Raw genomic sequence first — 27478 nt, forward strand, 5'->3', positions numbered from 1 at the left:
ATAATTAGCTTAGCTAGAGCTAAAATGGCTTAATAAGCATAGTTTGCCCCAGAATGACCTATTTTACCCAAGTCTTGCTCCGAAAAGACCTATTTTACCCAAGTTAATTCCTTAATTATCTATAGTTAGATAGGCTTCCACCTGAATGACATAATTAGCTTAGTTAGCTCCAAAATGGTCTATTTAATAAAACATGACCTATACTTAGCTATTTATCCTCGAACTGACATAATTAGCTCCAAAAATGCATTCTTAGCTAATTATCCTCCAAAATGACATATTTAACCCAAGTTAGCTCCGAAACGACGTATAGTTAGCTAGGCTTCCACCTAAATGACATAATTAGCTTGATTAGCTCTAAAATGACCTATTTAATAATAAATGACCTATAGTTCGCTAAGTTCTCTCCTAAATGACATAATAAGGCTAACTTAGCTCCAAGATGACATATTCCCCCTAACTTAGGTATTAAATGGCCTGTAATTAGATTAGCTAGATCCAAAATGGCGTAATAAGCATAGTTTGCTCCGGAATGACCTATTTTACCCAAGTTAGCTCCGAAATGACCTATAGTTAGCTAGGCTACCACCTAAATGACATAATTAGCTTAGTTAGCTCCAAAATGGTCTATTTAATAAAACATGACCTATACTTAGATAATTATCCTCGAAATGACATAATTAGCTCCAAAATGACATATACTTACCTAATTATCCTCGAATTGACATAATAAGGCTAACTTAGATCCAAGATGACCTATTCCCCCTAACTTAGGTATTAAATGGTCTATAATTAGCTTAGCTAGATCCAAAATGGCTTAATAAGCATAGTTAGCCCCGAAATGACCTATTTTACCGAAGTTAGCTCCGAAATGACCTATAGTTAGCTAGGTTTCCACCTAAATGACATAATTAGCTTAGTTAGCTCCAAAATGGTCTATTTAATAAAACATGACCTATACTTAGCTACTTATCCTCGAACTGACATAATTAGGTCCAAAAATGCATTCTTAGCTAATTATCCTCCAAAATGACATATTTAACCCAAGTTAGCTCCGAAACGACATATAGTTAGCTAGGCTTCCACCTAAATGACATAATTAGCTTGATTAGCTCTAAAATGACCTATTTAATAATAAATGACCTATAGTTCGCTAAGTTCTCTCCTAAATGACATAATAAGGCTAACTTCGCTCCAAGATGACATATTCCCCCTAACATAGGTATTAAATGGCCTATAATTAGATTAGCTAGATCCAAAATGGCGTAATAAGCATAGTTTGCTCCAGAATGACCTATTTTACCCAAGTTAGCTCCGAAATGACCTATAGTTAGCTACAGTGATAATTGTAATTAAGCTACAGTGATCAATCGCTAATGGTGCCACGTCATCGAATTCCCGCCTCAGACCCGCGTTGATTCGAGTTTGTCCGGATCCAAAAATTTAAGACAAAAGGAGAGTACGTTATGAGTTCATTGCAAATATTAAAAGAATATATATGTAAAAAAAAGGAAAGTATTAAAGAAATAATAATGCTAAAAGAAAGAAAAGAAAACTGAAAGAAAGAAATAATAAGAAAAGGAAAAGGGTAAAACAAAACAAAAACAAATCAAAAAAAAAGGAAAACAACCCCCAACCGGCCCAACTGGGCTCAAGGCCCAGCCGGCCACCCCCCCTCATCCCGCAACCCTAGCGCGCCCCCCCCCCCCTGGCGAGCAGCCTCCCACGCCAACTCCCTCCCCCCCTGGGCGCCGCCGCCAGCCACCCCCCCTCGTGGGGGGCCCCACCCCACCCACCGACAGCACTCCCTCCCCATCCCGTGAATCTCTCTCTCTCTCGGCCCCCCACACCAACCGAGAGCCCCCACCCTTACCACCACGAGACCACCCCTCCCCTGCCGAGCCCCCCACTCCCACGTCGCCACGCCCTCCCTCCCAGATCCCGTCGCCCCCCCTCCTCTCCACCTCGCCCCAGATTCCACCTCGGCCGGCGGCCTCCCCTGCCTCCCGCCGGCGAGCTCCCCCGCCGGCCCCCTCCCTCCATCCTCTCCACCGCCTCCTCCTACCCCGGCGGTCCCCCCCTCTCACGGCCACCTCCTCCTGCCGGTGGCCTCTCCCCCGGCTGCCTCGGCCTCCACCGGCCGGCCATCCCCCGGCCCACCTTCGGCCGGCCCCTCTTCACCAACTCCGGCAACCACCACCACCACGGCCACGCCGTCCCGGCCACCTCGGGCTCCTCCTTGCCGGAACCGCGCCGTCACCGTCACCGTCACCGCCTCCACGCCGTCTCCTCCGCCTCTTCCCGCGAACTCTGGCTTCACCGGGCCGTCACGTCACCGTCGGTGAGCCCCTCCTCGGGCTCCTCCCACCGTGTCGATCTCCTCGCCGTCCCGGTTCCGTTCCGGCAAACGGGGCCTCGATCCGTCGACGGTGGACTCCGGTAGGAGGATTTGAGTATTTGGTTCCTCTAGGTTGTGTTAGCAGAGAGAGTTCTCTGTCTGTTAACAGAGAGAGATGAGTGTTGAGATAAAAAAAATGAATAAAAACAAATGTTGTATTCCGTATGTATGTATGTATGTATTCGATACCCGTATTATGTATGTATTTGCGTATATAGGCATGTGGAGAGATACGACATTTGTATGTTTATTTATTTGTGATTAAAATGTGTATTTGGCCTTAGGTCACTTACCGGTGGGGCCAATGCACCCGCTGTCTATGGCAGGGAGGCCCCACGCGAGAGTTAATATAAATTATAAAAATAATGTTTTTCTTAAATAAATAAATAAATAGATATATTAGTTAAAATAATTAATTAACATAATTAGAGTATGACACGTGGGTCCCTCGTTGAATTAATCTGATTGATAAATAATTAATCTTAATAAAAACTTGTGCCTATGACGTTCGGGACCCGCAGGTCAGTTGACCGGTCAAATGTTGATGTCAGCATGACACCGCGATGATGTCATAATAGGATTTTATTAAATCTTTTAAATCTGTTTTTAATTCCTAAATAATTAATAAAACTTTGAAAATTAATATAAAATAATCCGTAAGTCAGATCAAAAGATTTTCAACATGAAAGTTGATCAGCAAAGCGAGACGAACCCGGATACATGCCCCGTTCGTCTGTCACGCGTCCCTAGCATAGCAAACATGGAACTTTTCCATCATTTCCAGTATAACCGGTAGTAGCCCGAGACCCGGAAAATATCGTCTGATATTCTTCCGACCCGTCTATGACGGATGTTCCTGCGTTAGCTCATATCTAGCCTGCATCTTTCCATGTCATGCCTTGTGTTGCATCGGTGGTATTATTTATTGTTTCTTCCCCCTCTTCTTACCGGTAGACCCCGAGACTGACGCTGCTGCCGGGTACATCTACGACCCTGCCGATCAGTCCTTTGCCGCAGAGCAGCAAGGCAAGCAAACTCCCCTTGATCATTCGTATATCGCCTATGTCTTTCTTCCTACTGCTTGCATTAGTATTTTGCTACTGTTGTAGTTAGCTCCTATATCTGATGCATAGCCTGTTTTTGATGAACTGCTACTTTCGGTCCTGTACCTTTAATATGCTTAGTATAGGTGGAGCAGTCATCCCCTCTGACCCCGTAGATCGGTTGCCCCGCTTGTTGTCAAATCTCGATCTCTGATCGACGAGCCAGACCCGACACAGCACGTTCACCCCCCTTTCGTTGTACGACGCTACAGGGATACTGTCGGGTACCGAGGGTGACACCTCGCTAAGTACTCCTGATGACATCTCTGTAGTATAGCTAGTCGGTCGTGGTTATCGAGGGTGATTCCTCATTCACCATTCCCGATGACGTCTCTGTCGTGCCACCCCGCTAGTGTGGGACCCTCGAGGGTGATTCCTCTAAGCCCACCTTGACGGGTACATCGTTCGGAATCCAACGAGGGTGATACCTCGGATTTCCCCCGATGTTACAACCACACAGTTACTCGACCATGTTACTGGGATTCTTCGGTGATTAGTTGTAAGACGGGTGGATTCCCGCGAGACTGTGTTGCTGGCCTAATTAAAATGCTAATGGATTTGGGTATTTGATCTGGGTTGGTCGGAGACCTTTTCGCACTAACCGGCTACGCGGGAAGAATTATGGGTACTCGGCGTCGCGGTATCAGCCGAAGCTTTTCAGATGCCAGCAATGTAGCGGCGCGCGCCCGAGTGGTCCCGAGATGCATCGCGCTTGTGATTAAGGGATGCTAGGACTGACGTCGGCCGCCCACGCCACGTGCAGGAGCGTGAACGGGAACTGGGCCCATGAACCCTTTGTGCTTAGGATTTAGACCGGTGGGCTGGCCTCTCTGATTTGTCTTAGGTGGGGCTGCGACGTGTCGATATTCCGAGGCCGGGCAGGACCCAGAAAAGTATGTCCGGCCAGAGTGTTATCGAGCGTGACGGGACATGTGGTGCACCCCTGCAGGGATGAAAATTAACTATTCGGATAGCCGTGTCCACGGTTAGAGGACGACTTGGAGTTGTGCCCCGATCTTATACAACTACAATTGTTACTTAACTGGAATTAGTTTGCCTCGGGATTGCTTCCTCGCAGGGAGTCGAGGGAGGATCTTTAGGTGTGACCTCACTTTAATATTGCTGCAACAATATGATTATTAATGTTTTACCCCCTGTTCTACTCTCGTCTATTGCTGCAAGACCCTGAAGATGCTAGTCTTCGATAGGACTAGGCCTTCTCTCTCTATTCTCGCATTGCTGCAGTCAGTCCACATATAACCCCCTTATTTGATACTGGTGCATAATTAGAATAGTTCTGATGTAAGACTTGCGAGTACTTTGGATGAGTACTCACCGCTGCTTTGCTCCCCCTTGTCCCCTTGATCCGTTTGCTGCGACCAGATGATGAAGCCCAGGAGATGGAGGTCCCCGCCGCCGACGACTGCTACCCCGACGGTGCCTACTACTACGTGGAGGCCGCTGATGATCAGGAGTAGTTAGGAGGTTCCCAGACAGGAGGCCTCGCCTCGTTCGATCGTTGTATCTTTTGTGCTAGTCTTCTCTAAGGCACCCCATGTTTTATGTCTGTACTCAGATTTTTGTTGCTTCCGCTGACTCGTGTGCTTATCGAGCTTTCGTATTCTAGCCCTCGAGGACCCTGGCTTGTAATATGAAGCTGATGTTATTTTATTTGTGTCTAGAGTTGTGTTGTGATATCTCCCCGTGAGTCCTTGGGTTTGATCGTACGCATTTGCGTGTATGATTAGCGTACGATTATGCCGAGGGCGTCACAAGTTGGTATCAGAGCCAACTGCCTGTAGGTAGCCCCCTTTCCAACTCCTTGGCCGAAGTTGAGTCTAGTGTTTGAAAAACTTTACTAACACTGATGTTGCGGCTTACGGGCCCACATCTCAATTGGGTGGTATTAGTATCTTTTACTCCTTTCCTATACTCTGGGCTCTACTTTCTCTTCTCTTTCGGGTCAAAGATTTTACTAACTCTAACATTAGGTTCTCGAATCACATCAATCCGGAGCGCTGGACTATCTACTCTTTTTCTCCTGAATATGTATTACACACACTGTCATTGACATCCGTCAATCTTATTTTCAGATGCGTCCCGCAAGACAGCACGTGCGCCTGACACAGGCCACTGAGACGTCTGGGTTCCCGGCCATTTTGGTCGATCTCCTGACCAGGCTGGGATATCGCTGGTACCCCGAGTACACTGTGTTCGAGGATTTCCGCGAGTACAACCAGTACCAGTACCAGGCTGAGGTTCGCATCTTCGACCAGAGGGGCGGCGAGACCCTCGAGCGCCACGTGTTCTGTGGTATTGGAGTGTCGGTCGAGATGGCCGTCCATGATGCGGCCTACATCGCCATCACCCGTCTCCGTGGAGCGTACCCTCACCTAGAGGAGAGCCCTTTCAGATACATCCCGCATGCTCCTGCTGGGGATGAGACTGGGTCTGATCTCACTGCCTACGCTTCTGACGTTCGGGAGCGCAGCGACCGTTCCTACGTCGCTGTCTGCGCCCCCTACGTGACGCGTCGCTACGACGCGCGGATTCTGGTGCAGTACACTGAGGCAATGGATCGTGCTTTCCGAGCTCTGACTGTGGAGCTGTATGCTACGCGCGCTCGTCTTTACGACGCGTTGACAGAGCTGCAGCCATCACACTGTCCAAGGGTTCCACCTATGCGCAACCGCGAGCCGAGCAGGACAAAGCTACCATCAGCTCTCGAGTGGACTGATGTTCGGGGTAGAACCCCTGCACTTGGACCTCAGCTGCTCGACTGAATGCGGTACCCTCACCAGAGTCACAACGGGACACAGGGTCCTGTCCCTACCTTCTATCACCGCCAGCTACCAGGATTCGATCGTCCTCTCCGACGTTGATGTAGCCTTATCGCTACATCTCGTTGTGGTACTCTTCCACTGCGTGCCTGCGCGCCGCCTAGTGAGTCCAGGGTAACATCAAATGCGTCCGGGCTATCGCCAAATTTCGAGTTTTTTTTAATCGTTAGTCTGTAATCGAACTTATGTATGGGTCTGTATGTCGAACTCAACTACTATGGAGTATCTATCGCATTTCCCTTTCATTATGCTTGACTACGTCATGAATGCGTGCGATGCCTTTCAATTACTTTAAGCTAAACTACCCCTGCTAAATATTTAACAGGATGGTTAGACCAGTTGGCCGCCCGCGTGGCCCTGCCAACGATGCACCACCCCCGCCTCCTGAGTATATGGCGGGGATGATCCAACAGTTTGAGCTGAACCGCCAGTTTATGCAAGGGCTCATGGATCAGTTCCAAAGGCCGAACATGAACCAACCACAAGGCGTGACACTGCAAGACTTCTGCCGTCTCAACCCTGCGATCTACCGTAGCTCAACTCAGCCTCTTGATGCTGATGACTGGCTCCGTGACATTTCTTATGAGCTGGAGTCTGCCAATGTGCCCCTGGCGAGCTATGTCAACTTTGCCGCCTACTTTCTGAAGGGTCCCACTGCTCAATGGTGGGACAGCCACAGGCGCTCTCAGCCCGATGGAACTATCATCACTTGGGCAGAGTTCAAGGCTGCTTTCCGTGCTCGATACATTCCCCAGGGAATCATGGACCGGAAGAAGCGTGAGTTCCGCAACTTGGTCCGAGGCAACAAGACTGTGGATGCTTATCAGCGGGAATTTCTGGAATTATCTCGCTATGCGGAAGAAGACATTGCGATTGATGCACGCAGGCAGGAGAAGTTCCGTGAAGGCCTCAACCCTGATATCAAGCTGACACTCCTCGTTCAGGACTATGCTGATTTCGCCACCCTCGTGAACAAGGCTATTCAGGTTGAGACTGGTCTGCAGGAATACAAAGATAGCAGCAAGCGCAACCGTGACATGGGCTCATCTTCGGGCTCATCTGCACAGAAGCGGAAGATCTGGATTCCCAACAACATGTACCATGCACCGGCTCCTACTCCGAGGCCGTCCTATGCTGCACCTCGCCTGCCTCCTCCACCACCTAGGCAGCCGAGGCTTCCAGCTCCACCGCCTCGAGTTCCTCCTTCCCGTCCTGAGGACGGGCTGTGCTTCAGGTGTGGCCGTCCAGGTCACCGTGCTAGAGACTGCAGGCAGAATCAGAATCAGCTGGCACTTCCCGCAACTGGCCGTGGCAACAACCAGAACCACAACTTCAACACTAAGCCTGCTTATGTTCGTGGTCAGGCCAACAACATTGATATGGGTCAAGCTCAAGACCAGCCTGCTACCGTGATGGGTACACTTCTCGTTAACTCAGTACCTGCTTCTGTATTGTTTGATACAGGAGCATCGCATTCCTTTATGTCGAAATTTTTTGCATACATGCATGACATTAGTAGCGAAGAGATGAACATCCCGATAGTGATAAACACCCCTGGGGGCGAATGCCGAACCTGTGTGGTTTGCCCCCATGTTCCAGCTGAAATTGAAGGATTAGAATTCCTTGCCAACCCCATCCTACTAAAGTCATCCAACATTGATCTCATATTGGGGATGGACTGGTTGAAAGCTCATACGGCATCGATCGTTTGTGCCACCAAAACCGTCCACCTCCTACACCCTTCAGATGAACTAGTAAGCTACCATGCTCATCTCGTCTGTAATGCTGAGGCACGGCTGTATGCTTTGAATGCATTAAATGCGTCGCCTCTGGAAGGGATTGAAAACATACCAGTGGTCCGAGAATTCCAAGATGTTTTTCCAGAAGAACTTCCGGGGATTCCCCCTGCTCGAGCTGTCGAGTTTGTCATTGACTTGGTACCCGGTACCACTCCTATTGCCAAGCGTCCTTATAAAATGCCACCACATGAACTCCTTGAACATAAGCAAGAAATTGACAACTCTCTCCGTCTGGGTTTCATCCGTCCGAGTTCCTCTGCTTGGGGAGCACCTTCTCTCTTTGTTAAGAAGAAGGATGGGACAAATCGATTGGTTCAAGACTATCGTCCTATCAACCAGGCCACTATTCAGAACAAATATCCTCTCCCTCGGATAAATGATTTGTATGATCAACTTGCTGGTTCCACCGTTTTCTCTAAGCTCGACTTGAGATTGGGATACCACCAGATCCGTGTTCGCAAGGAGGATATTCCAAAGACCGCCTTTGTTACTCGATATGGATCATACGAGTACACCGTCATGTCCTTCGGCTTAACCAATGCACCGGCAACCTTCTCTCGATTGATGAATTATATATTCATGGACTACCTCGACATATTTGTCGTGGTATATCTGGATGATATTCTGGTGTTTTCGAAGAACAAAGAAGAGCATGCTGAGCATCTTCGTCTTGTACTGGATAAGCTTCGGGAGCATAAACTCTATGCGAAGTATTCCAAATGTGAGTTCTGGCTAGACGAAGTGACTTACCTTGGTCATGTGATTTCCAAGGATGGTATTGCGGTCAACCCCGAACGAATTCAAGCTATTCTTGACTGGACTCCCCCAAAGAATGTCAAGCAAGTCAGAAGTTTTCTCGGACTCGCCAGCTATTGCCGTCGATTCGTCGAGAACTTCTCCAAGATTGCGAAGCCCTTAACCAACCTGCTTCACAAAGGTGTTAAGTATGATTGGACTGATAAATGTCAGGAAAGTTTCCAGGCACTCAAGGACAAACTGACGTCCGCTCCAGTACTTGCTCCTCCAGATACGAAAAGGGATTTCGTCATATACTGTGATGCTTCGCGTCAAGGAATAGGTTGTGTCCTAATGCAGGATCGCAAGGTGATCGCTTATGCTTCACGTCAACTGCGTGCTCATGAAGAGAACTACCCAGTTCATGATCTCGAGCTTGCCGCAGTCATTCATGCATTGAAGGAATGGCGACAATACCTTGTCGGTAATCGCTGTGAAATCTACACCGACCATCAAAGTCTGAAGTACTTGTTCACTCAACCGGAGCTGAACCTGCGTCAACAAAGATGGATGGAGCGTATAGCAGATTTTGACTGTAGTATATCATATACCCCTGGCAAGGCTAACGTAATGGCTGATGCCTTAAGTCGCAAGTCATACTGCAACCACCTCCAGGTTCATCAGGTTCACGATCGTCTGCAAGAGGAATTCCGTAAGCTGAACCTCCACATTGTTCCTCAGGGTTACCTTGTTCCCCCTCCTGAAGTGTTTCAAAAGATGAACCTTCGTGTTGTTAATCAGGGTTCCCTCAGTAACCTAGTGGTTGAACCAGATCTTGTGAGCTCCATAAAGAATCTGCAAGACTTTGACAATGATGTCGACAGGATTAAGAGCTATATTGCGAAGGGTAAAACCTCCTTTTTCACTGTTGATGAAGGTGGCGCCTTGTATTTCAAGGGTCGCCTATTCGTCCCAAATAAGAAGGAAAATCTCAGGATGACTGGGAAGGTGATGGAAGAAGCTCATGACACACCATTGTCTATTCACCCGGGTAGTACCAAGATGTACCAAGACATCCGGCAAAGATTCTGGTGGCCCAATATGAAACAAGACATTGCATGCTATGTGGGAGAATGTGATATATGCCGGCGTATCAAAGCAGAACACCAAAAGCCTCTGGAACTCTGCAGCCTATCTCTATTCCCGAGTGGAAATGGGACCACGTTGAAATGGACTTTATCACTGGTTTTCCCAGATCTCAGAAAGGTAATGATGCTATTCTTGTCATCATTGATCGACTGTCCAAAGTTGCACATTTCCTGGCCGTCCAAGAAACGATTAATGTTAGTCAGCTGGCAGATCTTTATATGTCAAGAGTTGTTTCACTTCACGGTATTCCGTTGGTAATCAGTTTGGACCGTGGCAGCTTGTTCACTTCAAAATTCTGGGAAAGTTTTTAGAAGGCTATGGGGACTCATCTGTCCTTCAGCACTGCATTTCACCCTCAATCCCAGGGACAAGTTGAACGAGTCAACCAAATTCTCGAGGACATGCTTCAAGCTTGTGTCATTTCTTTCGGTAAGAAATGGGAGGAATCTCTCCCGTATGCCAAGTTCTCTTACAACAATAGCTATCAAGCTAGTCTAAAGATGGCCCCTTTCGAAGTATTGTATGGGCGAAGGTGTCGAACTCCTCTGAATTGGTCAGAAACTGGGGAACGATCACACTTCGGTCCGGATATTATTCATGAGAATCTGAAGGCTGCTCAGTCTCGTCAGAAGAGTCAGTATGACCGTCATCATCAAGATATGGTCTATCAACCTGGCGAAAAGGCTTATCTTCGTGTCACACCAATGAGAGGTGCACAGCGTTTCGGAATCAAGGGCAAGTTAGCTCCTCGTTATATTGGTCCCTTCACTGTTCTCGAAAGGCGTGGAAGAGTGGCTTATCAATTGGAACTGCCGGCGAACCTTTCTCAGGTTCACGATGTCTTCCATGTTTCTCAACTCCGTCGCTGCTTCAAGGACCCTATTCGAGCAGTGGATCACGATATGCTTGAGCTACAACAAGACCTCTCTTATAAAGAGCATCCGGTCCTCATTCTCGATCAAGCTGAACGTAAGACTCGTCGCAAGGTCACCAAGTTCCTTAAGGTGCAGTGGTCAAATCACTCTGAAGATGAAGCCACTTGGGAACGCGAGGATCATCTTCGTGATGAATACCCCGGGCTCTTTCCCTCTACCTCTTAATTCTCGGGACGAGAATTCTTGTTAGTAGGGGAGAATTGTGACATCCTCGACTTTTGCAACAGTAATGATTGTAATTAAGCTACAGTGATCAATCGCTAATGATGCCACGTCATCGAATTCCCACCTCAGACCCGCGTTGATTCGAGTTTGTCCGGATCCAAAAATTTAAAACAAAAGGAGAGTACGTTATGAGTTCATTGCAAATATTAAAAGAATATATATGTAAAAAAAAGGAAAGTATTAAAGAAATAATAATGCTAAAAGAAAGAAAAGAAAACTGAAAGAAAGAAATAATAAGAAAAGGAAAAGGGTAAAACAAAACAAAAACCAATCAAAAAAAAGGAAAACAACCCCCAACCGGCCCAACTGGGCTCAAGGCCCAGCCGGCCACCCCCCCTCATCCCGCAACCCTAGCGCGCCCCCCCTGGCGAGCAGCCTCCCACGCCAACTCCCTCCCCCCTCGGCGCCGCCGCCAGCCACCCCCCCTCGTGGGGGGCCCCACCCCACCCACCGACAGCACTCCCTCCCCACCCTGTGAATCTCTCTCTCTCGGCCCCCCACACCAACCGAGAGCCCCCACCCTTACCCCCACGAGACCACCCCTCCCCTGCCGAGCCCCCCACTCCCACGTCGCCACGCCCTCCCTCCCAGATCCCGTCGCCCCCCCTCCTCTCCACCTCGCCCCAGATTCCACCTCGGCCGGCGGCCTCCCCTGCCTCCCGCCGGCGAGCTCCCCCGCCGGCCCCCTCCCTCCATCCTCTCCACCGCCTCCTCCTACCCCGGCGGTCCCCCCCTCTCACGGCCACCTCCTCCTGCCGGTGGCCTCTCCCCCGGCTGCCTCGGCCTCCACCGGCCGGCCCCTCTTCACCAACTCCGGCAACCACCACCACCACGGCCACGCCGTCCCGGCCACCTCGGGCTCCTCCTTGCCGGAACCGCGCCGTCACCGTCACCGTCACCGCCTCCACGCCGTCTCCTCCGCCTCTTCCCGCGAACTCCGGCTTCACCGGGCCGTCACGTCACCGTCGGTGAGCCCCTCCTCGGGCTCCTCCCACCGTGTCGATCTCCTCGCCGTCCCGGTTCCGTTCCGGCAAACGGGGCCTCGATCCGTCGACGGTGGACTCCGGTAGGAGGATTTGAGTATTTGGTTCCTCTAGGTTGTGTTAGCAGAGAGAGTTCTCTGTCTGTTAACAGAGAGAGATGAGTGTTGAGATAAAAAAAATGAATAAAAACAAATGTTGTATTCCGTATGTATGTATGTATGTATTCGATACCCGTATTATGTATGTATTTGCGTATATAGGCATGTGGAGAGATACGACATTTGTATGTTTATTTATTTGTGATTAAAATGTGTATTTGGCCTTAGGTCACTTACCGGTGGGGCCAATGCACCCGCTGTCTATGGCAGGGAGGCCCCACGCGAGAGTTAATATAAATTATAAAAATAATGTTTTTCTTAAATAAATAAATAAATAGATATATTAGTTAAAATAATTAATTAACATAATTAGAGTATGACACGTGGGTCCCTCGTTGAATTAATCTGATTGATAAATAATTAATCTTAATAAAAACTTGTGCCTATGACGTTCGGGACCCGCAGGTCAGTTGACCGGTCAAATGTTGATGTCAGCATGACACCGCGATGATGTCATAATAGGATTTTATTAAATCTTTTAAATCTGTTTTTAATTCCTAAATAATTAATAAAACTTTGAAAATTAATATAAAATAATCCGTAAGTCAGATCAAAAGATTTTCAACATGAAAGTTGATCAGCAAAGCGAGACGAACCCGGATACATGCCCCGTTCGTCTGTCACGCGTCCCTAGCATAGCAAACATGGAACTTTTCCATCATTTCCAGTATAACCGGTAGTAGCCCGAGACCCGGAAAATATCGTCTGATATTCTTCCGACCCGTCTATGACGGATGTTCCTGCGTTAGCTCATATCTAGCCTGCATCTTTCCATGTCATGCCTTGTGTTGCATCGGTGCTATTATTTATTGTTTCTTCCCCCTGATCTTACCGGTAGACCCCGAGACTGACGCTGCTGCCGGGTACATCTACGACCCTGCCGATCAGTCCTTTGCCGCAGAGCAGCAAGGCAAGCAAACTCCCCTTGATCATTCCTATATCGCCTATGTCTTTCTTCCTACTGCTTGCATTAGTATTTTGCTACTGTTGTAGTTAGCTCCTATATCTGATGCATAGCCTGTTTTTGATGAACTGCTACTTTCGGTCCTGTACCTTTAATATGCTTAGTAGAGGTGGAGCAGTCATCCCCTCTGACCCCGTAGATCGGTTGCCCCGCTTGTTGTCAAATCTCGATCTCTGATCGACGAGCCAGACCCGACACAGCACGTTCACCCCTCTTTCGTTGTACGACGCTACAGGGATACTGTCGGGTACCGAGGGTGACACCTCGCTAAGTACTCCTGATGACATCTCTGTAGTATAGCTAGTCGGTCGTGGTTATCGAGGGTGATTCCTCTTTCACCATTCCCGATGACGTCTCTGTCGTGCCACCCCGCTAGTGTGGGACCCTCGAGGGTGATTCCTCTAAGCCCACCTTGACGGGTACATCGTTCGGAATCCAACGAGGGTGATACCTCGGATTTCCCCCGATGTTACAACCACACAGTTACTCGACCATGTTACTGGGATTCTTCGGTGATTAGTTGTAAGACGGGTGGATTCCCGCGAGACTGTGTTGCTGGCCTAATTAAAATGCTAATGGATTTGGGTATTTGATCTGGGTTGGTCGGAGACCTTTTCGCACTAACCGGCTACGCGGGAAGAATTATGGATACTCGGCGTCGCGGTATCAGCCGAAGCTTTTCAGATGCCAGCAATGTAGCGGCGCGCGCCCGAGTGGTCCCGAGATGCATCGCGCTTGTGATTAAGGGATGCTAGGACTGACGTCGGCCGCCCACGCCACGTGCAGGAGCGTGAACGGGAACTGGGCCCATGAACCCTTTGTGCTTAGGATTTAGACCGGTGGGCTGGCCTCTCTGATTAGTCTTAGGTGGGGCTGCGACGTGTCGATATTCCGAGGCCGGGCAGGACCCAGAAAAGTATGTCCGGCCAGAGTGTTATCGAGCGTGACGGGACATGTGGTGCACCCCTGCAGGGATGAAAATTAACTATTCGGATAGCCGTGTCCACGGTTACAGGACGACTTGGAGTTGTGCCCCGATCTTATACAACTACAATTGTTACTTAACTGGAATTAGTTTGCCTCGGCATTGCTTCCTCGCAGGGAGTCCAGGGAGGATCTTTAGGCGTGACCTCACTTTAATATTGCTGCAACAATATGATTATTAATGTTTTACCCCCTGTTCTACTCTCGTCTATTGCTGCAAGACCCTGAAGATGCTAGTCTTCGATAGGACTAGGCCTTCTTTCTCTATTCTCGCATTGCTGCAGTCAGTCCACATATAACCACCTTATTTGATACTGGTGCATAATTAGAATAGTTCTGATGTAAGACTTGCGAGTACTTTGGATGAGTACTCACCGCTGCTTTGCTCCCCCCTTGTCCCCTTGATCCGTTTGCTGCGACCAGATGATGAAGCCCAGGAGATGGAGGTCCCCGCCGCCGACCACTGCTACCCCGACGGTGCCTACTACTACGTGGAGGCCGTTGATGATCAGGAGTAGTTAGGAGGTTCCCAGGCAGGACGCCTCGCCTCGTTCGATCGTTGTATCTTTTGTGCTAGTCTTCTCTAAGGCACCCCATGTTTTATGTCTGTACTCAGATATTTGTTGCTTCCGCTGACTCGTGGGCTTATCAAGCTTTCGTATTCTAGCCCTCGAGGCCCCTGGCTTGTAATATGAAGCTGATGTTATTTTATTTGTGTCTAGAGTTGTGTTGTGATATCTCCCCGTGAGTCCTTGGGTTTGATCGTACGCATTTGCGTGTATGATTAGCGTACAATTATGCCGAGGGCGTCACACTAGGCTTCCATCTAAATGACATAATTAGCTTAGTTAGCTCCAAAATGGTCTATTTAATAAAACATGACCTATACTTAGCTAATTATCCTCAAAATAATATAATTAGCTCCAACATGACATATACTTAGCTAATTATCCTCGAAATAACATAATAAGGCTAACTTAGCTCCAAGATGACATATTCCCCCTAACTTAGGTATTAAATGGCCTATAATTAGCTTAGCTAGATCCAAAATGGCTTAATAAGCATAGTTTGCTCCGGAATGACCTATTTTACCCAAGTTAGCTCCAAAATGACCTGTACTTAGCTAGGCTTCCACCTAAACGACATAATTAGCTTAGTTAGCTCCAAAATGGTCTATTTAATAAAACATGACCTATATTTAGATAATTATCCTCGAAATGACATAATTAGCTCCAAAATGACATATACTTAGCTAATTATCCTTGAAATGACATAATAAGGCTAACTTAGGTCCTAGATGACCTATTCCCCCTAACTTAGGTATTAAATGGCCTATAATTAGGTTAGCTAGATCCAAAATGGCTTAATAAGCATAGTTTGCTCCGGAATGACCTATTTTATCAAAGTTAGCTCCGAAATGACCTATAGTTAGCTAGGCTTCCAACTAAATGACATAATTAGCTTAGTTAGCTCCAAAATGGTCTATTTAATAAAACATGACCTATACTTAGATAATTATCCTCGAAATGACATAATTAGCTCCAAAATGACATATACTTAGCTAATTATCCTCGAAATGACATAATAAGGCTAACTTACATCCAAGATGACCTATTCCCCCTAAATTAGGTATTAAATGGCATATAATTAGCTTAGCTAGATCTAAAATGGCTTAATAAGCATAGTTTGCCCCAGAATGACCTATTTTACCCAAGTCTTGCTCCGAAAAGACCTATTTTACCCAAGTTAATTCCGAAATTATCTATAGTTAGCTAGGCTTCCACCTAAATGACATAATTAGCTTGATTAGCTCTAAAATGACCTATTTAATAATAAATGACCTATAGTTCGGTAAGTTCTCTCCTAAATGACATAATAAGGCTAACTTAGCTCCAAGATGACATATTCCCCCTAACTTAGGTATTAATTGGCCTATAATTAGATTAGCTAGATCCAAAATGGCGTAATAAGCATAGTTTGCTCCGGAATGACCTATTTTACCCAAGTTAGCTCCGAAATGACCTATAGTTAGCTAGGCTACCACCTAAATGACATAATTAGCTTAGTTAGCTCCAAAATGGTCTATTTAATAAAACATGAACTATACTTAGATAATTATCCTCGAAATGACATAATTAGCTCCAAAATGACATATACTTAGCTAACTATCCTCGAAATGACATAATAAGGCTAACTTAGGTCCTAGATGACCTATTCCCCCTAACTTAGGTATTAAATAGCCTATAATTAGCTTAGCTAGATCCAAAATGGCTTAATAAGCATAGTTTTCTTAGGAATGACCTTATTTACCGAAGTTAGCTCCGAAATGACCTATAGTTAGCTAGGCTTCCACCTAAATGACATAATTAGCTTAGTTAGCTACAAAATGGTCTACTTAATAAAACATAACCTATACTTAGCTAATTATCCTCGAAATGACATAATTAGCTCCAAAATGACATATACTTAGCTAATTATCCTTGAAATGACATAATAAGGCTAACTTAGCTCCAAGATGACCTATTCCCCCTAACTTAGGTATTAAATAGGCTATAATTAGCTTAGCTAGATCCAAAATGGCTTAATAAGCATAGTTTGCTCCGGAATGACCTATTTACCGAAGTTAGCTCGAAATGACCTATAGTTAGCTAGGCTTCCACCGAAATGACATAATTAGCTTAGTTAGCTCCAAAATTGTCTATTTAATAAAACATGTTCTATACTTGGCTAATTATCCTCGAAATAACATAATTAGCTCCAAAATGATATATACTTAGCTAATTATCATCGAAATGACATAATAAAGCTAACTTAGCTCCAAGATGACCTATTCCCCTAACTTAGGTATTAAATGGCCTATAATTAGGTTAGCTAGATCCAAAATGGATTAATAAGCATAGTTTGCTCCGGAATGACCTATTTTATCAAAATTAGCTCCGAAATGACCTATAGTTAGCTAGGCTTCCACCTAAATGACATAATTAGCTTAGTTAGCTCCAAAATGGTCTATTTAATAAAACATGACCTATACTTAGATAATTATCCTCGAAATGACATAATTACCTCCAAAATGACATATACTTAGCTAATTATCCTCGAAATGACATAATAAGGCTAACATAGATCCAAGATGACCTATCCCCCTAACTTAGGTATTAAATGGCATATAATTAGCTTAGCTAGATCTAAAATGGCTTAATAAGCATAGTTTGCCCCAGAATGACCTATTTTACCCAAGTCTTGCTCCGGAAAGACCTATTTTACCCAAGTTAATTCCGAAATTATCTATAGTTAGCTAGGCTTTCACCTGAATGACATAATTAGCTTAGTTAGCTCCAAAATGATCTATTTAATAAAACGTGACCTATACTTAGCTATTTATCCTCGAACTGACATAATTATCTCCAAAAATGCATTCTTAGCTAATTATCCTCCAAAATGACATATTTAACCCAAGTTAGCTCCGAAATGACCTGTAGTTAGCTAGGCTTGCACCTAAATGACATAATTAGCTTAGTTAGCTCCAAAATGGTCAATTTAATAAAACATGACCTATATTTAGATAATTATCCTCGAAATGACATAATTAGCTCCAAAATGACATATACTTAGCTAATGATCCTCGAAATGACATAATAAGGCTAACTTAGCTCCAAGATGACCTATTCCCCCTAATTAGGTATTAAATGGCCTATAATTAGATTAGCTAGATCCAAAATGGCTTAATAAGCATAGTTTGCTCCGGAATGACTTATTTTACCCAAGTTAGCTCCAAAATGACCTGTAGTTAGCTAGGCTTCCACCTAAATGACATAATTAGCTTAGTTAGCTCCAAAATGGTCTATTTAATAAAAGATGACCTATACTTAGCTAATTATCCTTGAAATGACATAATTAGGTCCAAAATGACATATAGTTAGCTAATTATCCTCGAAATGTCATAATAAGGCTAACTTAGCTCCAAGGTGACCTATTCCCCCTAACTTAGGTATTAAATAGGCTATAATTAGCTTAGCTAGATCCAAAATGGCTTAATAAGCATAGTTTGCTCCGGAATGACCTATTTTACCCAAGTTAGCTCCGAAATGACCTATAGTTAGCTAGGCTTCCACCTAAATGACATAATTAGCTTAGTTAGCTCCAAAATTGTCTATTTAATAAAACATGACCTATGTGACGCCCTCGGCTTAATCGTACGCTAATCATACACGCAAATGCGTACGATCAAACCCAAGGACTCACGGGGAGATATCACAACACAACTCTAGACACAAATAAAATAACATCAGCTTCATATTACAAGCCAGGGGCCTCGAGGGCTAGAATACGGAAGCTCGATAAACACACGAGTCAGCGGAAGCAACAAATATCTGAGTACAGACATAAAACAACATGGGGTGCCTTAGAGAAGGCTAGCACAAAAGATACAACGATCGAACGAGGCGAGGCCTCCTGCCTGGGAACCTCCTAACTACTCCTGATCATCAGCGGCCTCCACGTAGTAGTAGCCACCGTCGGGGTAGCAGTCGTCGGCGGCGGGGACCTCCATCTCCTGGGCTTCATCACCTGGTCGCAGCAAACGGATCAAGGGGACAAGGGGGTAGCAAAGCAGCGGTGAGTACTCATCCAAAGTACTCGCAAGTCTTACATCAGAACTATTCTAAGTATGCATCAGTATCAAAGAAGGGGGTTATATGTGGACTGACTGCAGCAATGCGAGAATAGAGAGAGAAGGCCTAGTCCTATCGAAGACTAGCATCTTCAGGGTCTTGCAGCAATAGACGAGGGTAGAACAGGGGGGTAACACATCAATAGTCATATTGTTGCAGCAATATTAAAGTGAGGTCACGCCTAAAGATCCTCCCTCGACTCCCTGCGAGGAAGCAATCCGAAGGCAAACTAATGATCCAGTTAAGTAACAATTGTAGTTGTATAAGATCAGGGCACAACTCCAAGTCGTCCTATAACCGTGGACACGGCTATCCGAATAGTTAATTTTCATCCCTGCAGGGGTGCACCACATGTACCATCACGCTCGATAACACTCCGGCCGGACATACTTTTCTGGGTCCTGCCTGGCCTCAGAATATCGACACGTCGCAGCCCCACCTAAGACTAATCAGAGAGGCCAGCCCGCCGGTCTAAATCCTAAGCACAAAGGGTTCATGGGCCCAGTTCCCCTTCACGCTCCTGCACGTGGCGTGGGCGGCCGACGTCAGTCCTAGCATCCCTTAATCACAAGCGCGATGCATCTCGGGACCACTCGGGCGCGCGCCGCTACACTGCTGGCATCTGAAAAGCTTCGGCTGATACCGCGACGCCGAGTACCCATAATTCTTCCCGCGTAGCCGGTTAGTGCAAAAAGGTCTCCGACCAACCCAGATCAAATACCCAAATCCATTAGCATTTTAATTAGGCCAGCAACACAGTCTCGCGGGAATCCACCCGTCTTACAACTAATCACCGAAGATCCCAGTAACATGGTCGAGTAACTGTGTGGTCGTAACATCGGGGGAATCCGAGGTATCACCCTCGTTGGATTCCGAACGATGTACCCGTCAAGGTGGGCTTAGAGGAATCACCCTCGGGGGTCCCACACTCGCGGGGTGGCACGACAGAGACGTCATCGGGAATGGTGAAAGACGAATCACCCTCGATAACCACGACCGACTAGCTATACTACAGAGATATCATCAGGAGTACTTAGCGAGGTGTCACCCTAGGTACCCGATAGTATCGCTGTAGCGTCGTACAACGAAGGGGGGTGAATGTGCTGTGTCGGGTCTGGCTCGTCGATCAGAGATCGAGAATTGAAAACAACCGGGGCAACTGATCTACGGGGTCAGAGGGGATGACTGCTCCACCTATACTAAGCAGGTTTATAGTACCAGACGGAAAGTAGCAGTTCATCAAAAACAGGCTATGCATCAGATATAGGAGCTAACTACAACAGTAGCAAAATACTAATGCAAGCAGTAGGAAGAAAGACATAGGCGATATAGGAATGATCAAGGGGAATTTGCTTGCCTTGCTGCTCTGCGGCAAAGCACTGATCGGCAGGGTCGTAGATGTACCCGGCAGCAGCGTCAGTCTCGGGGTCTACCGGTAAGAAGAGGGGGAAGAAACAATAAATAATAGCACCGATGCAACACAAAGCATGACATGGGAAGATGCAGGCTAGACATGAACTAACGCAGCAACATCCGTCATAGACGGGTCAGAAGAATATCTGACGATATTTTCCGGGCCTCGGGCTACTACCGGTTACACTGGAAACGATGGAAAAGTTCCATGTTTGCTATGCTAGGGACGCGTGACACACGAACGGGCCGTGTATCCGGGTTCGTCTCGCTTTGCCGATCAACTTTCATGTTGAAAATATCTCGATCTGACTTACGGATTATTTAATATTAATTTTCAAAGTTTTATTAATTATTTAGGAATTAAAAACAGATTTAAATGATTTAATAAAATCCCATTACGGCATCATCGCGATGTCATGCTGACATCACATTTGACTGGTCAACTGACCAGCGGGTCCCGAACGTCATAGGCACAAGTTTTTATTAAGATTAATTATTAATTAATCAGATTAATTTAGTGGGGGACCCGCGTGTCATACTCTAATTATTCTAATTAATTAATTTAACTAAATATATCTATTTATTTATTTATTTAATAAAAACATTATTTTTCTAATTTATATCAACTATCGCTTGGGGCCTCCCTGTCATAGACCCGGGTGCATTGGCCCCACCGGTAAGTGACCCTAGGCCATTTACACATTTTAATCACAATTAAATAACCATACAAATGTCGTATCTCTCCACAGGCCTATATACGCAAACACATACATAATACGGGTATCGAATACATACATACATACATACGGAATACAACATTTGATTTTATTCATTTTTCTTTTCTCTCAACACTCATCTCTCCCTGTTAAACAGAGAGAGAACTCTCTCTGCTAACACCACCTAGAGGAACCAAATACTCAAATCCTCCTACCGGAGTCCACCGTCGACGGATCGAGGCCCCGTTTGCCGGAACGGAACCGGGACGTCGAGGAGAACGACAAGGTGGGAGGAGCCCGAGGAGGGGCTCACCGACGGTGACGTGACGGCCCGGTGAAGCCGGAGTTCGCACGAAGATGACGGTGGAGACGGCGTGGAGGCGGTGATAGTGACGGTGACGATGGTGGTGACGTGCCGGCGAGGGGGGGCCGGTCGGATCCGGTCGGATCCGGTGAGTTGGTGATGCCTCCCTGCCTGGTCCCTCCCGGACCGAGCGGGAGATGGCCGACGGGGGCCGGGGCTCGCCGCGGGGAGGAGGAGGCCGAGGGGCGGCCGGGGCTCTCCGCGGGAGGAGGTGGCCGAGGGGCGGCCGGGGAGGAGGATGAGGGGAGGGGTCGCCGCGGGAGGGAGGGGGCCGTGGGGTGGGGCGGCTCGGTGGAGGAGGTGGCCGTGGGGGGGAAGGAGGCCGCCAGCGGGAGGAGGAGTGGCCGCCGGGGGGCTGCCGGCGGGAGGAGGAGTGGTCGCCGGCTGGGGAGGGAGAGGGGCGAGGTGGAGGCGATCTGGGAGGGAGAGGCGAGAGGGGCAGAGGGCTCGTGGGAGGGGAGGAGGCCACGGGATGGGGAGGGTCACGAGAGGGATGGGAGAGAGCGCGTGGGATGGGGCGAGGCCCTCATGGGGGAGGGGCAGGCGACGTGGGAGTGTCGGTGGGGTGGGGTGGGGCCCCCCACGAGGGGGCTGGCTGGCGGCGGCGTGGGAAAGGGAGGGAGTAGCGAGGGGAGGGGGTCTGGTCGCCAGGGGGGGGTTAGGGTTTGGCCGGTTGGGCCCTTTTTGGCCCAGCTGGGCCGGTTGGGGGGGGGGTTGTTCCTTTTTTTTTGATTTGTTTTGTTTTGTTTTACCTTTTTCCTTTTTATTATTTCTTTCTTTCAGTTTTCTTTCTTTCTTTTATCATTATTATTTCTTTAATACTTTCCTTTTATATATATATCCTTTTAATACTTGTAATGAACCGATAAAGTGCTTCCCTTTGCTTTCAAATCATCGATCCGGACAGACACGAATCCACGCTGGTCTGTGATGGGAATTCGATGACGTGGCATCATTAGCGGTTGATCACTGTAGCTTAATCACAATCACTACTGTAGCAAAAGTCGAGGATGTCACAATTCTCCCCTACTAACAAGAATTCTCGTCTCGAGAATTAAGAGGTAGAAGGAAAGAGCCCGGGGTATTCATCACGAAGATGATCCTCGCGTTCCCAAGTGGCTTCATCTTCAGAGTGATTTGACCACTGCACCTTAAGGAACTTGGTGACCTTGCGACGAGTCTTACGTTCAACTTGGTCGAGAATGCGGACCGGATGCTCTTTATAAGAGAGGTCTTGTTGTAGCTCTAACATATCGTGATCCACTGCTCGAATAGGGTCCTTGAAGCAGCGACGGAGCTGAGAAACATGGAAGACATCGTGAACCTGAGAAAGGTTCGCCGGCAGTTCCAACCGATAAGCCACTCTTCCACGCCTTTCGAGAACAGTGAAAGGACCAATATAACGAGGAGCTAACTTGCCCTTGATTCCGAAACGGTGTGCACCTCTCATTGGTGTGACACGAAGATAAGCCTTTTCGCCAGGTTGATAGACCATATCTTGATGATGACGGTCATACTGACTCTTCTGACGAGACTGAGCAGCCTTCAGATTCTCATGAATAATGCGGACTTGATCTTCGGTATGTTGAATAATATCGGGACCGAAGAGTGATCGTTCCCCAGTTTCGGACCAATTCAGAGGAGTCCGACACCTTCGCCCATACAATACTTCGAAAGGGGCCATCTTCAGACTAGCTTGATAGCTATTGTTGTAAGAGAACTCGGCATACGGGAGAGATTCCTACCATTTCTTACCGAAAGAAATGACACAAGCTCGAAGCATGTCCTCGAGAATTTGGTTGACTCGTTCAACTTGTCCCTGGGATTGAGGATGAAATGTCGTGCTGAAGGACAGATGAGTCCCCATAGCCTTCTGAAAACTTTCCCAGAATTTTGAAGTAAACAAGCTGCCACGGTCCGAACTGATTACCAACGGAATACCGTGAAGTGAAACAACTCTTGACATATAAAGATCTGCGAGTTGACTAGCATTAATCGTTTCTTTGACGGCTAGGAAATGTGCAACTTTGGACAGTCGATCAATGACGACAAGGATAGCATCATTACCTTTCTGAGATCTGGGAAAACCAGTGACAAAGTCCATTTCAACATGGTCCCGTTTCCATTCGGGAATAGAGATAGGCTGCAGAGTTCCAGCAGGCTTTTGGTGTTTTGCTTTGATACGCCGGCATATATCACATTCTGCCACATAGCGTGCAATGTCTTGTTTCATATTGGGCCACCAGAATCTTTGCCGGATGTCTTGGTACATCTTGGTACTACCCGGGTGAATAGATAATGGTGTGTCTTGAGCTTCTTCCATCACCTTCCCAGTCATCCTGAGATTTTCCTTCTTATTTGGGACGAATAGGCGACCCTTGAAATACAAGGCACCACCTTCATCAACAGTGAAAAAGGAGGGTTTACCCTTCGCAATATAACTCTTAATCCTGTTGACATCATCGTCAAAGTTTTGTATATTCTTTATGGAGCTCACAAGATCTGGTTCAACCACTAGGTTACTGAGGGATCCCTGATTAACAACACGAAGGTTCATCTTTTGAAACTCTTCAGGAGGGGGAACAAGGTAACCCTGAGGAACAATGTGGAGGTTCAGCTTACGGAATTCCTCTTGCAAACGATCGTGAACCTGATGAACCTGGAGGTGGTTGCAGTATGACTTGCAGCTTAGGGCATCAGCCATTACGTTAGCCTTGCCAGGGGTATATTATATACTACAGTCAAAATCTGCTATACGCTCCATCCATCTTTGTTGACGCAGGTTCAGCTCCGGTTGAGTGAACAAGTACTTCAAACTTTGATGGTCGGTGTAGATTTCACAGCGATTACCGACAAGGTATTGTCGCCATTCCTTCAATGCATGAATGACTGCGGCAAGCTCGAGATCATGAACTGGGTAGTTCTCTTCATGAGCACGCAGTTGACGTGAAGCATAAGCGATCACCTTACGATCCTGCATTAGGACACAACCTATTCCTTGATGAGAAGCATCACAGTATATGACGAAATCCCTTTTCGTATCTGGAGGAGCAAGTACTGGAGCGGACGTCAGTTTGTCCTTGAGTGCCTGGAAACTTTCCTGACATTTATCAGTCCATTCATACTTAACACCTTTGTGAAGCAGGTTGGTTAAGGGCTTCGCAATCTTGGAGAAGTTCTCGACGAATCGACGGCAATAGCTGGCGAGTCCGAGAAAACTTCTGACTTGTTTGACATTCTTCGGGGGAGTCCAGTAAAGAATAGCTTGAATTCGTTCGGGGTTGACCGCAATACCATGCTTGGAAATCACATGACCAAGGTAAGTCACTTCGTCTAGCCAGAACTCACATTTGGAATACTTCGCATAGAGTTTATGCTCCCGAAGCTTATCCAGTACAAGACGAAGATGTTCAGCAAGCTCTTCTTTGTTCTTCGAAAACACCAGAATATCATCCAGATATACCACGACAAATTTGTCGAGGTAATCCATGAATTTATAATTCATCAGTCGAGAGAAGTTTGCCGGTGCATTGGTTAAGCCGAAGGACATGACGGTGTACTCGTATGATCCATATCGAGTAACAAAGGAGGTCTTTGGAATATCCTCCTTGCGAACTCGGATCTGGTGGTATCCCAATCTCAAGTCGAGCTTAGAGAAAACGGTGGAACCAGCAAGTTGATCATACAAATCATTTATCCGAGGGAGAGGATATTTGTTTTGAATAGTGGCCTGGTTGATAGGACGATAGTCTTGAACCAATCGATTTGTTCCATCCTTCTTCTTAACAAAGAGAGAAGGTGCTCCCCACACGGAGGAACTCGGACGGATGAAACCCAGACGGAGCGAGTTGTCAATTTCTTGCTTAAGTTCAAGGAGTTCATGTGGTGGCATTTTATAAGGACGCTTGGCAATAGGAGTGGTACCGGGTACCAAGTCAATGACAAACTCGACAGCTCGAGCAGGGGGAATCCCCGGAAGTTCTTCTAGAAAGACATCTTGGAACTCTCGGAGCACTGGTATGTTTTCAATCCCTTCCAGAGGCGACGCATTTAATGCATTCAAAGCATACAGCCGTGCCTCAGCATTACGGACGAGATGAGCATGGTAGCTTACTAGTTCATCTGAAGGGTGTAGTAGGTGGACGGTTTTGGTGGCACAAACGATCGATGCCGTATGAGCTTTCAACCATTCCATCCCCAATATGAGATCAATGTTGGATGACTTTAGTAGGATGGGGTTGGCAAGGAATTCTAATCCTTCAATTTCAACTGGAACATGGGGGCAAACCACAGAGGTTCGGCATTCGCCCCCAGGGGTGTTTACCACTATCGGGATGTTCATCTCTTCGCTCCTAATGTCATGCATGTATGCAAAATTTTCCGACATAAAGGAATGCGATGCTCCTGTATCAAACAATACAGAAGCAGGTACTGAGTTAACGAGAAGTGTACCCATCACGGTAGCAGGCTGGTCTTGAGCTTTCACCATATCAATGTTGTTGGCCTGACCACGAACATAAGCAGGCTTAGTGTTGAAGTTGCGGTTCTGGTTGTTGCCACGGCTAGTTGCGGGAAGTGCCAGCTGATTCTGATTCTGCCTGCAGTCTCTAGCACGGTGACCTGGACGGCCACACTTGAAGCACAGCCCGTCCTCAGGACGGGAAGGAGGAACTCGAGGCGGTGGAGCTGGAAGCCTCGGCTGCCTAGGTGGTGGAGGAGGCAGGCGAGGTGTAGCATAGGACGGTCTCGGAGTAGGAGCAGGTGCATGGTACATGTTGTTGGGGATCCAGATCTTCCGCTTCTGTGTAGATGAGCCCGAAGATGAGCCCATGTCACGGTTGCGCTTGCTACTATCCTTGTATTCCTGCAGACCAGTCTCAACCTGAATAGCCTTGTTCACGAGGGTGGCGAAATCAGCATAGTCCTGAACGAGGAGTGTCAGCTTGATATCAGGGTGGAGGCCTTCACGGAACTTCTCCTGCCTACGTGCATCAGTCGCAATGTCTTCTTCAGCATAGCGAGATAATTCCAGAAATTCCCGCTGATAAGCATCCACAGTCTTGTTGCCCTGGACCAAGTTGCGGAACTCACGCTTCTTCCGGTCCATGATTCCCTGGGGAATGTATCGAGCACGGAAAGCAGCCTTGAACTCTGCCCAAGTGATGATAGTTCCATCGGGCTAAGAGCGCCTGTGGCTGTCCCACCATTGAGCAGCGGGACCCTTCAAAAAGTAGGCGGCAAAGTTGACATAGCTCGCCAGGGGCACATTGGCAGACTCTAGCTCATAAGAAATGTCACGGAGCCAGTCATCAGCATCTAGAGGCTGACTTGAGCTGCGGTAGATCGCAGGGTTGAGACGGCAGAAGTCTTGCAGTGTCACGCCTTGTGGTTGGTTCATGTTCGGCCTTTGAAACTGATCCATGAGCCCTTGCATAAACTGGCGGTTCAGCTCAAACTGTTGGATCATCCCCGCCATATACTCAGGAGGCGGGGGTGGTGCATCATTGGCAGGGCCACGCGGACGGCCAACTGGTCTAACCATCCTGTTAAATATTTAGCAGGGGTATTTTAGCTTAAAGTAATTGAAAGGCATCGTACGCATTCATGAAGTAATCGAGCATAATGAAAGGGAAATGCGATAGATACTCCATAGTAGTTGAGTTCGACATACAGACCCATACATAAGTTCGATTACAGACTAATGATTAAAAACTCGAAATTTGGCGATAGCCCGGACGCATTTGACGATACCCTGGACTCACTAGGCGGCGCGCACGCACGCGGTGGAAGAGTACCACAACGAGATGTAGCGATAAGGCTACATCAACGTCGGAGAGGACGATCGAATCCTGGTAGCTGGCGGTGATAGAAGGTAGGGACAGGACCTTGTGTCCCGTTGTGACTCTGGTGAGGGTACCGCATCCAGTCGAGCAGCTGAGGTCCAAGTGCAGGGGTTCTACCCCCAACATCAGTCCACTCGAGAGCTGATGGTAGCTCTGTCCTGCTCGGCTCGCGGATGCGCATAGGTGGAACCCTCGGACA

The sequence above is a fragment of the Hordeum vulgare genome, chromosome 4H, assembly GCF_904849725.1.
Source record: "Hordeum vulgare subsp. vulgare chromosome 4H, MorexV3_pseudomolecules_assembly, whole genome shotgun sequence".
Classification (NCBI taxonomy): Eukaryota; Viridiplantae; Streptophyta; class Magnoliopsida; order Poales; family Poaceae; genus Hordeum; species Hordeum vulgare.